The following is a 12,849-nucleotide window of genomic DNA, read 5'->3' on the forward strand; positions in this document are numbered from 1 at the left end:
TCTGGTTCGAAAACAACGAAGCTTCTCTAGCGACTTGGTAATTATTCAAACGGGAGTTCCTGAAAGCCTTCACGAGCATCATCAGGAAAGAAAGAGCTCAGCTGCTCCTACAGTCACGCATCCAACACCCGAATGAGTCCGTGACCGCATATGTAGAAGATGTGAAGCGCCTTTTTCGACGAGTCGATCCTGACATGGCGGAGGAGAAGAAGGTGGAACTTTTGATGCGTGACGCTAAAGAGCCACTTTTCGACGGTCTGACCCGCAATTCACCGAAGATGGTCGCGGAATTCACCACTGAAGCAGCCGCCATTCAGAGAACCTTGGAAGCACGAGCTCGTCATTTTCCTCGACAGCCCCAAGTGACCTCGACTGCCCTCTCGGATGGCACAGCATTCGGAGGCAACCTGCGGGATGTTATCCGCGAAATTGTACGAGAAGAACTGCATCGCCTGCTACCATCTTCCAACCAGCCTCAAGTAGCGACCCTTGAGGAAATTGTACGCGAAGAAGTGCAGCATGCGCTTGGCACTCCGTCATCTTCGCCTCCAGCTGAAGCTCCAGCCTTAACCTACGCCGCTGCACTACGCAGTCCTCAGCACCAACGCGAGAGCCGAATTCCGCCTCTTCGACGTGAACCAGCTCTTCCCGAATGCCGTCACCCTGCCCCCGCCCGCCAAGCCAACGACCGACGCCCAAGCCCCAGGAAGTGCGACGCCTGGAGGACTTCCAACAACCGCCCGCTGTGCTTCCATTGCGGCGAAGCCGGTCATGTAATTCGCCACTGCCCGTACAGACGCATCGGCCTGCGTGGTTTCGCCGTCGACGCCCCACGACCATTCCCCGGCCAGCGACCACGGGAAATCGACGACTACCTGGGCAGAGAGGAGTACGTGTCGTCAAACCGTCTTTCCCGCTCCCCATCGCCGTCCACCACGCGTTTTGCATCACCAGGCCGCAGCTACGCCGCGGCTGTCCGAGGAAGGTCCCCTAGCCCCCGTAGGGGAAACTAAACAAAGCAACCTGTGGAGGTCAGGTTGCTTCCCGAGGAAACGACGAAGATCCTCCAGCGACCACGCCGTATGAAGACGCCGCACCCACTACGCCGACGCCGCATACAAAGACAACCTCGACCACGACGCCAACCATCTTCAAAACGACGCCGCCATCAAAAAAAGCTTCGACCACACGCCCTACCCACATTCGTACACCCGACGAAGCCGTGACCCGACGCCGAGGACGACGTTCAACTGCAGAGCCAGGACATCCGACTTATAAGTGGTTATCGACGGCCGGAAAGTCACCGCTCTAGTCGACACGGGAGCCGATTATTCGGTGATGAATGGACAATTCGCTGCGCAGCTGAGGAAAGTAACGACCGCTTGGGACGGCCCACAAATTCGTACCGCAGGGGGCCACCTCATTACGCCATCAGGACGATGCACAGCGCGAGTGACTCTCAAGGGACATACCTATCCCGCGACCTTCGTAGTGCTACGGCAATGTTCCCGCGAAGTGATCTTGGGCAAGGATTTCCTTAATGAGCATCAAGCGATCATCGACCTGCGATCCAAGATGATCACACTTTCCACGGACGAGGCCATCCCGTCGACGAGAACTCCGGAACATCACGTTGCGCTTAGTGTCGTGGAGGAACAAGTCAGTGTCCCACCCCGCTCAAGCGTTATCGTCACCGTAGGCGCCACGGAAGCGAGTGACACTGAAGCCATTATCGAGGGGAACATGCAGTTGCTTCTCGACCGAGGAATCGGCATCGCAAGAGGCATCGCACATTTCCGCAAAGGACAAGCCGAAGTACTGCTGCCTAACTTCAGCGAAGAATACCGGCACGTTAACAGAGGAACGAAGATTGCATTCCTCGACGAAATGTCCGACGTACGAGATTTATTCGCGCTCTCCGACACATCCGTAGAAGATTCGCCTGACCAAGAGAACTCGCCCACTTTCGACATAAACCCAGAGCTGCCCCGGAACAGACAAGACCAGATCGGCAATCTCCTTCGAAGCTACAGCGAGTGCTTTTCTTCATCGCCGAAGGTCCGACAAACGCCGATTGCCAAGCATCGCATTATAACCGACCAGCACGCCCGACCTCTCCGCCAGAGCCCCTACCGAGTGTCACCGCGAGAACGACAAGCCATCCGGGACCAAGTGGAAGAAATGCTGCGCGACGACGTTATTCAGCCTTCAAAGAGCCCCTGGGCGGCACCTGTTGTTCTAGTGAGAAAGAAAGACGCGGTGCACTCCGATTCTGCGTTGATTACCGGCGCTTGAACAACATCACACAGAAGGACGTCTACCCCTTCCCTCGCATCGACGACACACTGGACCGGCTTTTCAACGCCAGATATTTCTCATTGATGGACCTGAAGAGCGGCTACTGGCAAATTGAGGTCGATGAAAGAGATCGCGAGAAGAAAGCATTCATCACTCCAGATGGCCTCTTCGTGTTCAAGGTGATGCCATTCGGTCTCTGTTCTGCACCAGCCACATTTCAAAGAGTAATAGATACAGTGCTGGCAAGCCTGAAGTGGCAGATTTGTCTGGTATATTTAGATGACGTCGTTGACTTCGCCTCGAACTTTGAAGAACACCTAAAACGGCTTCGAACAGTACTAGACGCAATCAAATCGTCCGGCCTAACTTTGAAAGCAGAGAAGTGCCACTTTGCCTATGAAGAGCTGCTGTTTCTAGGCCACATCGTTAGCAAGGAGGGAGCACGGCCAGACCCGCAGAAAACCGCTGCTATCGCAATGTTTCCACCACCGGCCGATACGAAAGCTGTGCGCAGATTCCTCGGACTGTGCGCGTACTACCGACGATTGGTGAAGACCTTTTCGCGCATCGCCGAGCCACTGACCCACTTGACAAAGGCAGACGTGCCATTTAAATGGGAAGCGCCGCAAGTGGAAGCCTTCACGGACCTTCAGCGTCGTTTACAGTCCCCACCGATCCTTGCGCACTTTGATAAAAACGCCGAAACTGAAATTCATACCGACGCAAGTAGTGTGGGCCTAGACGCTATCATCGTTCAGAAAATTGACGGAGGGGAGAAGGTCATCGCGTACGCTAGCCGTTCCCTGTCCAAAGCCGAAGCTAATTATTCGACAACTGAGAAGGAGTGCCTTGCCATCATCTGGGCTACGTCGAAATTCCGCCCCTACCTGTACGGCCGACCGTTCAAGGTGGTCAGCGATCACCACGCACTGTGCTGGCTCGCCAGTTTGAAGGATCCCTCCGGCCGCCTCGCTCGATGGAGCCTACGGCTCCAGGAGTTTAATGTAACCGTCGTTTCCAAGTCCGGACGCAAGCACTCTGACGCCGACTGCCTGTCACGAGCCCCTGTGGATGCACCGCCGCCGGACGACGATGAGGACGTCTTCCTGGGACCCATCGGCTCCAGCTCTTTTGTACAACAGCAACGCGCGGACCCCGACATAAAATGCGTCATCGAATACTTGGAAGGCAAGGTTTCTTCACCCCCCGCCTCGTTCAAGCGAGGATTGTCTTCATTCTGTTTAAAGAACGATGTCCTCGTGAAGAAGAACTTTGCAGCGAACAAAACAGCCTACCTCCTTGTTGTACCTGTCAGTCTGCGCGGAGACGTTCTTCAGGCCTCACACGACGAGCCGACAGCTGGACATCTCGGGATTTCTCGCAGCCTCCGCCGCATTCAAGACAAGTATTACTGGCCCCGACTGTCTGCCGATGTCGCACATTATGTGAAAACCTGCCGAGACTGTCAGCGACGAAAGACCCCTCCAACCCGACCAGCAGGATTTCTGAACCCCAATGAACCCCCTCAAGGCCTTTTCAGCAGATCGGCATGGACTTGCTTGGCCCGTCCCCGAAATCAACATCTGGAAATAAGTGGATCATTATAGCGACCGACTACCTGGCACGCTACGCCGAGGCAAAGGCCCTACCGAACGGAACAGCAGCAGAAATCGCCAAATATTTCGTGGAGAACATTCTTCTGCGACATTGCGCCCCCGATGTGCTCCTCACTGTCAGAGGAACAGCATTCACGGCGGAACTGACGCAAGCCATCCTCCATTACAGCCAAACCAGCCACCGGAGAACAACTGCATACCACCCGCAGACCAACGGACTGACCGAGCGCCTCAACAAAGCCATCGCCGATATGCTCGCCATGTATGTCGATGCCGAACACAAGACCTGGGACGTCATCTTGCCTTACGTTGTCTTCGCCTACAACACCGCAGTGCAGGAGACCACCCAGATGACGCCTTTTAGGCTCGTCCATGGCAGAGAGGGAGCACGCTGGACGCCATGCTGCCAAACGTTACCGAGGAAGATAACGTCGACGTCGCCGCCTACCTACAACGCGCAGAAGAAGCCCGAAGACTTGCCCGATTAAGGATCAAAGACCAGCAGCGGACCGACGCCACACGCTACAACCTACGAAGACGCAACGCGGAATACAAGCCAGGAGACCGAGTCTGGGTTTGGACGCCCATTCGCCGCCGAGGATTGAGCGAAAAGCTTTTGCGACGCTATTTCGGTCCGTTCAAGGTTCTTCGTCGGCTAGGTGAATTGGATTATGAAGTCGTTCCTGACCAAATGAGTGCATCCCAGCGACGCTGCGTACGACCAGAAGGAGTCCATGTCGTACGCCTAAAGCCCTATCAGGCACGCTAAAGGACGCCTTGTTTCCACATTCGGTGTTATTTTTGCACAATCCGTTTTTGATTGTTTATAGCCGCATTATTTTCTAAAGCATCGAGTCGACGCTTCTTTGAGAGGGGAGTAATGCCGCGAATCTTTGTAGCGTTTGTTTGTTGTGTTTATTTGTTCATGCTTCAAGGCTGCCGGCACGCCGCTTTATCGCTTCGTTTGTGACGCAAGACGCGCCTAGAATTGTCTCGGTTGATCGCATCCGGACGGAGCCGATTCTAGTTTGTGCCAGAATGTTCTAGTAACTTCTAAAGCTTTATCTCTAATGCTCGCTATCAGCTTTAAAAAGAGCACGGCCGACAGCGGCGGTCATCCTGTTCGACGACCGCCGAGCACGCTTGTTGCTACGCCGCCGCCAAGTGATTCAGTTCTTTGCGGGCGCAAGTCAGCCCGAATAAAGAGTTCCGTTTCGAAAGCATTCTCGCTGTGTTCCTGTTCGTCGGACTGCAGTCACCACTACGTGACAGTATGCAGGGAGCCAGGAGCAGTGGCTTTAAACGCCTACTGTATTGAAATCATACCTAATATGCAAGTTGAAGCTTGTGAATTTGCGCAATGCAGAATGTTAGGCTCGAAACACTAGGGAATGCACAGGAAAAGGCCACGAAAATCGCTGTTCCTTGTGCCACAAGAGGAAAAAAAACGCGAACCATTAGCTGTCGCAGAGAGGAGGCGTAAGCCGGCGCCACTCAAACCTGGTCAGGCGCATGCTCTCGTTGCTCGGTGTTTTACGCATTGGAGGCCATTATGAACCGAACCATGCCAGAAAATATTTGTGGATTTTAAGAACATGCAACAAAAATATCTTCGATTTTCGTTCGTTATGAAATACTGAAAGCTTCCTGAAAATTATTAAGGACATCGCATGCTTTCGCGCCTTTTAGTAGAACCGGAACAGTCCAGCTTTTGAAACCAAGTAGAGCGCTGGCACCCCCGATTAATTTGGAGCTTGTAGTCAATAGTGTTTAAAAAAAAAAAACGCTGTGTCGTAAGCAAAATTGGTAACTTCTCCAAACTCCGCACATTCTTTAACAGCATTATGACAAAGGAAGAAAGATTTATGGCACGTTTTATTCAGTGCTCGTGCGCTAAGTTTACGCTCTTCTTCCCTCGTGTGAGGCGTCTGATTTCGTCCCTCCTGTGACGTTGTTTAGAAACTTTTTTTTTTACCTTTGGCTGTAGAGGCGGAAAATATTCATAAAACTGCTTGGGCCGCGTATTTTTACATGCTGTCCGTCGTCAACCACCCCTATCGCGGGCTTCGATGACGAAAGAAGGAACGCCGGTCAAAAATGTTCCACCTTTTGTCTTCGGCAAGGAAGACTCCAAAAGTAAGCAAGAAACTCCACCAACCAAACTCTACCGTCCAGAAGCCTCGATAGAAAAGGATGACCAAGCAGCAGCGGAATGAAAAAGTCAGGGCGAAATCCGAAAACACCCAACACCCATCCTCAGGAACCTCCGCCCACCTCTACCCTCCCACCTGCCCACTTACCCACCTCTACCTTTCAGAAGGCCTCCGCCCACCAGACGCCCGTGCAGCAGCGCGACCAAAAAGCGACGGCGACATCAGTTCAAAGACGCAATGAGCGATACCTTTAAGGTGGATTTGTCGCACCGCTTGGTATGATTGCCCGTCGTATTTTACTTTTTTCTATACGACTTCATTTTTCATAAACGAGAGAAAATATGGTATAAAAAAAATGACTGAACTGTGCGTATTTCGTATAAAACAATAATTCTAGCTTCGCCGAGCTAATACAACTGGGGAATAAATTTAAACAAGCATGCATGAGCTATGTAGCGTAGTTGCTGATGAAACGGATCTTAAATATGTCTCGAAATACAAGGGAAGTAGAGAAACTATACCGTGTCCGTAAACGTGCTTAAGAAGAAGATCTGTACGTGTTTTAAAGCGAAAGCGTCAAGGAGCTCGTGAAGCGCAAAAGCCGGCGTCGCCTTCGCCGCCACAGTAAAAGGCTGCCAGGGTTCCATTGCGTCGTTTGAGCCTCAAAAAATCCCAGGAGTATCAGCAGGGAAGGCCTTTCGCAACTGCTGCGTCAGAACGCGGAATTGCTACCCCCGCTTTCCCCCCTCTCCCTTTCCGCACGCGCCTGCCTATAACAGCTGCCGATAAGCGGCGGCCCGAAAGCGCTATCGCGTTCTACTGGTTTATGGTATATGGGGATTTAACGAAACGACTCAGGCTAAGAGAGACGCTGTAGTGGAGGGCTCCGGATAATTTCGACCGCCTGGGGTTCTTTAACGGGCACTGACATCGCACAGTACACGGGCCTCCAGAATTTCGCCCCCCCTCGAAATTCGGCCGGAATCGAACCCGCGTCTTGCGGGTCAGCACTCTATGTCCAGCCTTGTAGGCTGCTGGGACAAACCGTCTCTGAGTCCCAGGTATGAGAGCAAGGCGGGATAGACGACCTAGCCTTCTCTGACAATTTCGTCGCGCAGCTCCCCGGCGCAATACGCGAACCGGGAGAGCCACGCTGGCAGAGGCATGGCTAGCTGTGTGTAAATATGCCGACAAAAGCGGAGGAATCTAGCTTCCATTTTTCTCATGATTTTCGAGGCGGTTCGTAGAAAGCTGCTGCCGAAGCCGCTACGCCAGCTGGTAAACTGAGCAGCCCTTCGAGATGTACACGTACCGTCTGTGCGTAATTTGTAGACCGTGATCTCCAGAAGTACTCCCTAATAGTGCATTCGGTGGTCGGCGCCTCGTTAAAATGCCCCCTCGGCGCTGGAACCGATCTAGCGCACCACACATGCTTGCGTTCGACATGGAAAACGTATTATAGAGGGTGTGTGTCGTACAGTAAGTGGCTTGTGGAATTTCTCCGCCCGTTTTTCAATGAGAAACATCAGGAACTTACTCATGTCCAGTCACAGATCGCGTTTTTGCGTTGCAAGTAAATTGGTGACACGGGTGACTGGAAGACAGGTACCCAGAAAATGAATTTCCTTTGTAGAGGCAGTTGCCTGAAACAAGAAGCAAGTTTTAAATCGGGTGCACTGTATTTACTTGAAACGTCAGTATAGGATGTGCTGAAACATATATACCAATTTTTTTTAATGTGGCGAATCAAAACTACGGTGAGTGGTTGCCTAACCTATGCATCGAAGTCATGGTTAGAGCCACGGAAGGATTGCATGATTTATAACCCAAGAACAATAGGGAGACTGAGGCAAACGCGCACTTTGCTATTTCGGGACCGCGACCTTTTAAATCAGCAGTCAGATGGACTTAATAATTATATGCTATGACACGGCTTATGTAAATTGTTAAGGGAGCCTTGATTTGTTTAACAAGAAAGTGGTCAGAAAAGCGCGAAATTCTGCACGCCAGATTTTTAAAAACTGCGCGGTTCAATGAACCTGGCACCCTAGATTAACGAAATTATTTACTTATTACAATTGGTTATCGGTCTTGTCTTATGTAAACTTTAGGTGTTTTAGCGAATTCGGGTAATTACGGTCGAAGTATTTCAGCCGTGTGTTTCACGAGGGGAAGATGCGACTTTGTGACACTCTGGTGGAGAACTATAATGAATTTATTGCCTTTATTGCCTACCCTAAAGCCCTACCCATGTTTCCCTGCATTCTAAGATAGTCTGACGGCAAAAAAATACAACAATGAAAGCCAACTAGCGCACAGAGAACATGAAGAAAGCTCTGGACAGGCGCAAGCATCGCCGGTGCCATCAAGCGTTTTGGTGTTGTCAAAGGCGCCCACCACACAACATTAAAGAACATGAAATAACATGAAAAGCAGAAACTGTGTGTAAAGTCCTGCGAACCTCAGCGCCGCCCTTTGTCCGGAGGGTAGGAACAGGTAGTTATAAAACAAACTCTGACAATGGAGCAAGCTCTGCTCGGTCTGATCTACAATCACATTAAAAAAACCTCGTGATCAGGCCCTACGGACCGAATCTAATCTCATGTCTACTCAGCACGGCTGACCGAAATAGCAACGACTGTGACACTAAAACCGAAAATAGGTGCAGTGAAGCAGGAATTTGAAAAATTGCTTAGCCAGGCTAAGTGCCTCAAGATAAATGCAAATAAAACAAAGATAGTATTATATTTGCCGAAGGGAAGAAGTATTTCTCAGCCACAGAATATATGCCGCTATCTTGGAAATAGTTGACTCGGTAAAAATCCCTGGTGTCTTCTCAATGCACTTAACATGGAATAAACACATAAAGTATCTTTGTTCCAGAGTAGCATCAGCTGTTGGTGTCATATCTAGATTAAAATGTATTATAGCGGAAAAACTTCAAAAAATGCTGCGTAATTAATTGTTGTCTTCGTTACTCCAATACTGCGTCCTCGTTTGGGGCACAACAGGTGTCACATGTTTGACAAATCTGCCCATGATCCAGAAGAGAGCCTTACGATGCGTAGCCAATGTTCCGTACCGTTATCGTTCTCATAGCTTATTTTGGCGCTATGACGTTTCTCCTATTTTTGAAATGTATGATCAAAGATTATTCCAGTGCTACAAGTCTTTTGGGAAATCTAGTAATAACTACCTTGTGCAACTCGCCAAGCTGAAAAAGAATGAGTCCATTCGTCATACTCGACGAGGTGTAATATGGAACGTGCCCACCCCATGAGAGAACTGCTGTAAGCAACCATTATCCTACACCCTACCTTCTTTACTAAATCGGTTTGACGAAGCACCCTTTACTCCGTGATGTAAATCCAATTCTGAAGTTAAATTTTTTTATCACATTTGCATACATGATTTTGCGTATTAATTAAGGCCCAACTCCAATCCCACTTCCGAGGCGTCGCGCCACGCGCTGGCGCGCTGAGCGCCGCGCCGCGTCGGGCGTCGAGAGAGGCACGCATCTCCATTCTCCGGCCACTGGCTCGCATCGCTCGCGACTCGGTTGATGTTGCTGAAAGCAGTTCGACTGCCAAGAGTGGTGAGAGGTAGTAATTCGCGTAAATAAATGATTTTAAAACGTGTGGAATGTATTTGGTACACAAATAATTAAGCACGCCTTTTCACTGTGATGCTGTATCGCAAAACCCGCAGCGCCATCGACACTCGCTCACTCTGTGCTCGCGTGCGGCGCGCGCGAAATCTCTGGCAGGGACAGATCGGAGCGTCGACGCTCGCGCTGCTCGCGTGTGCCGCCGCGCGCATGCGCAGACTGGTTCTGGCTGACGCGCGTGACGCCTGGCGCGCGGTGACGCGCGGCGCAAGTGTGTTTGGAGTTGAGGCTTTATGCCTTGATGTGCACGTTTTGTTCAATGTATGGAATTTTTGTTATTTTGTTTTTTTCGCGGAAACGCAAAAATGATATCTTGTTCTCTGCGCCTACTGAGCCGTAGTTCACTGGTTTGAACCCGGCCGCGGCGGGAGCGCTTCGATGGAAGGCGAAGCGCAAAAGGCGCCCGTGCGCTGTGTGGTGTCAGTGCGCGTTGAAGGTTCCCGGGTGGCCGAAATTATTGAGGAGCCCTCCACTACGAAACCTCTGTCTCTCTTTCACTCCCTCCTCTATCCCTTCCCTTACAGAGCGGTTCAGGTGTCCACCGAGATATGCGAGACAGATACTGCGCCATTCCCTTTCCTCAAAAACCAATTTACCAATCCGCATCCCACAGGTTTTTGTCCATGACTGTACATATGCGTGCAACTATAGCCCTTTTCTGCCAGCAAGGATCAACGGCAGTGAATCAAGCACACAGACGCGAACACAAACCACGAAAGACGAACACAGCGTTACCTTTTTCGGTGACGTTGACGTGCGCAGATATTTTCATTGTTCTCTGCTCGCCTGAATGATTCAAGGGAAAAAAAAGATACGAAACCCGGTTTCAGTAGAGAAACATACAAAGAAAAGGAATCCCGAACAGGAAAGCAAGAAAAGACACGTGTGTTTGACATTCGGTATTTCCACATGGTGTCGCACAATTTTAAGCCTATCGCCTACGTAGAATCAGAGGTTGGACTTTTCGGATTTTAGTTTGTAAAGGTTGTAGGGTCTGCTCGCGGGCAGGTCAAATCTCGCGCCGCTCACCGCGGGTAGCCTCGGACCCCTTCTTCCCGAGTGGTGGGGCGGGGGGAGCGAGGCTAGGAGAAAGCCTTCATAAGGCACGACCGGTAAGGCCCGCGCTCTCTCGCTCTTGGACCAGCCCTGCCAAAGGACGACCTGACCCAGCTGCCACGACGACGACCGGCCCCCCTGATGTGAGAATAAATCGTTTGTACAAAGTCCTGCCTCGAGTGACTGCCTGTGCGTCCCCGCGCAGAGGAATTGCCCACAAATAATGGCGCCCAGCGTGCGGCTTTAATTAACACCTTGTGGACGATTTCTCTGCCGATTTTGGGACGTGCAGCCAGACTCGTGGCAGGCCCTCTTTGTTCAGGGCCACGCCGGACCGATAGGGTTAAGAAGCGGGTCAGGCGGAATGTTCGCGGGGTAGCGACTTGTGTAGTGTTGTAAATTTGTTAGGGGTTTTGTGTTATTTATGTAGTTTTCGGGCGTTTTCTGTTGTGTATTTCCGCGTGTTTGTAGATAGATTGTTGTGTATGTGAATGTTCTTGTTGCCATGAGCAGTTAGCCGGTGCGGCCGGACAGTTAGCGCGAACTATGCCTCCCAGAAAGGATGTTTCAGCCACGGCTTTGGATGGCGGGGCAGCCGGTAGTGAGACGGCCGACGCGGCGGCCGTAATAGAGCAGGTGACTGAGATGTTTGCCGCATTAGCCCGTCAGCTCGGTTCGGTGGCTGGCGCCAACCAGGCCGCAGCATCGGTAGCATCGGCGACAGCATCGCGCCCGAGGATAAATATGGAGGTCCCCTCCTTTTCCGGGTACACGGACGCGAAATCAGTCCACGAATTTCTACAACAACTCGAGGACTACCAGACGGCTCTGGGCGCCCCAGATGACGTAATGCTAGGGCAGGTCCTGCCTGTAGCACTCGTCGAGAGCGCGGCGCGATGGAGGCGCTGCCAGCCGACTTTCCAGTCGATGGCGGACTTCAAAGACCGTTTCCGCGCCGAGTTCTTGCCGCCTGATTATGAGCGCCGGATGCTGGAGGAGCTCGCGTTGCGCACCCAACACCCAGAGGAAAGCCTCCTCGAGTACGTACGCGCAATGCAAGAGCTGTACAAGAGGGCAGATCCGACGGCAACAGACCGAGATCAGGTTGCTCGTGTGATCAGGCAGTGCCATCCACGCTTCAAGCCGTATCTGCGGGGCCGCAGTTTTACAAACCTCGAGGCCCTAGCGCAGGAGGCCAAGACCGTGCAAGCGGATTTGCTGGCCAAGCTGCGCTACCAGCCGCCCCCCAGGCCGGCCGAATCGCTGGAACCGGGATGCGCATGGGATGGAGGCCGAGAATGCGCGATGAGGGCTCGGCGCGCCGAGGTAATGGCCGTGGAAAGGCAGGCGGAACCCCCTGTTGTCCCTCGCGCGCTGGACCCGTACGCATTCGAGCAGCGGCGTCGTGCCGGCCTCACAGGCCGCGCGCCGAGCGAGCGTCAGGAAGGCGCGGAGAAAGGGGAGAGTCGTCCCCAACCGCTTCGTGGAACGAGGGGTCCTCCGTCCACGCGGCGGGTGAACGACCGGCTTTGCTGGAATTGCAACCAGCCGGGCCACATGGCACGCGAGTGCCAAGCTAGGCGTATGCAGGGAAACGCCAGGCGCTGGCGGTGATGTCTGGTGGCACCGGCCTTTCACCGTCAGCGGGAGAATTTCATGGTTGTCAAGGCGCTAGTCAGGAAAAGAACTCCCGCGCCGGCGACGGGGAGGCCTTTGTCCCGCTCGCCTGTAGAGCTCAGGGAGTCGTTCCGCGCTCAAGCCCTTTTATGCTAGTGCAGTTAGCGGGTCGATGCTACTCTGCACTCGTAGACACGGGCTCAACGCTGTCACTGGTTGGCGACGAGGTGTACGAAGCCTGCGGGATAGGTAACGTCCGTGTCAGACCGGCCGAAACCCCGTTAAGCTTAGCAGCTGGGGCGGCAAAGGCAAAGGGAGCAGTGCGTCTTACGATGCGCTTTGACGGCAGAAAGCGGAGACATCGCTTCGTCTATCTGCCTGGCTTGTCGATACCAGTAATTCTGGGAAGGGATTTTCTCTCGAGCGAAGGCATTGTGCTCGA

This window comes from Amblyomma mixtum, chromosome 2 (assembly GCF_055824585.1).
Source record: "Amblyomma mixtum isolate Tamu chromosome 2, ASM5582458v1, whole genome shotgun sequence".
Taxonomy (NCBI): domain Eukaryota; kingdom Metazoa; phylum Arthropoda; class Arachnida; order Ixodida; family Ixodidae; genus Amblyomma; species Amblyomma mixtum.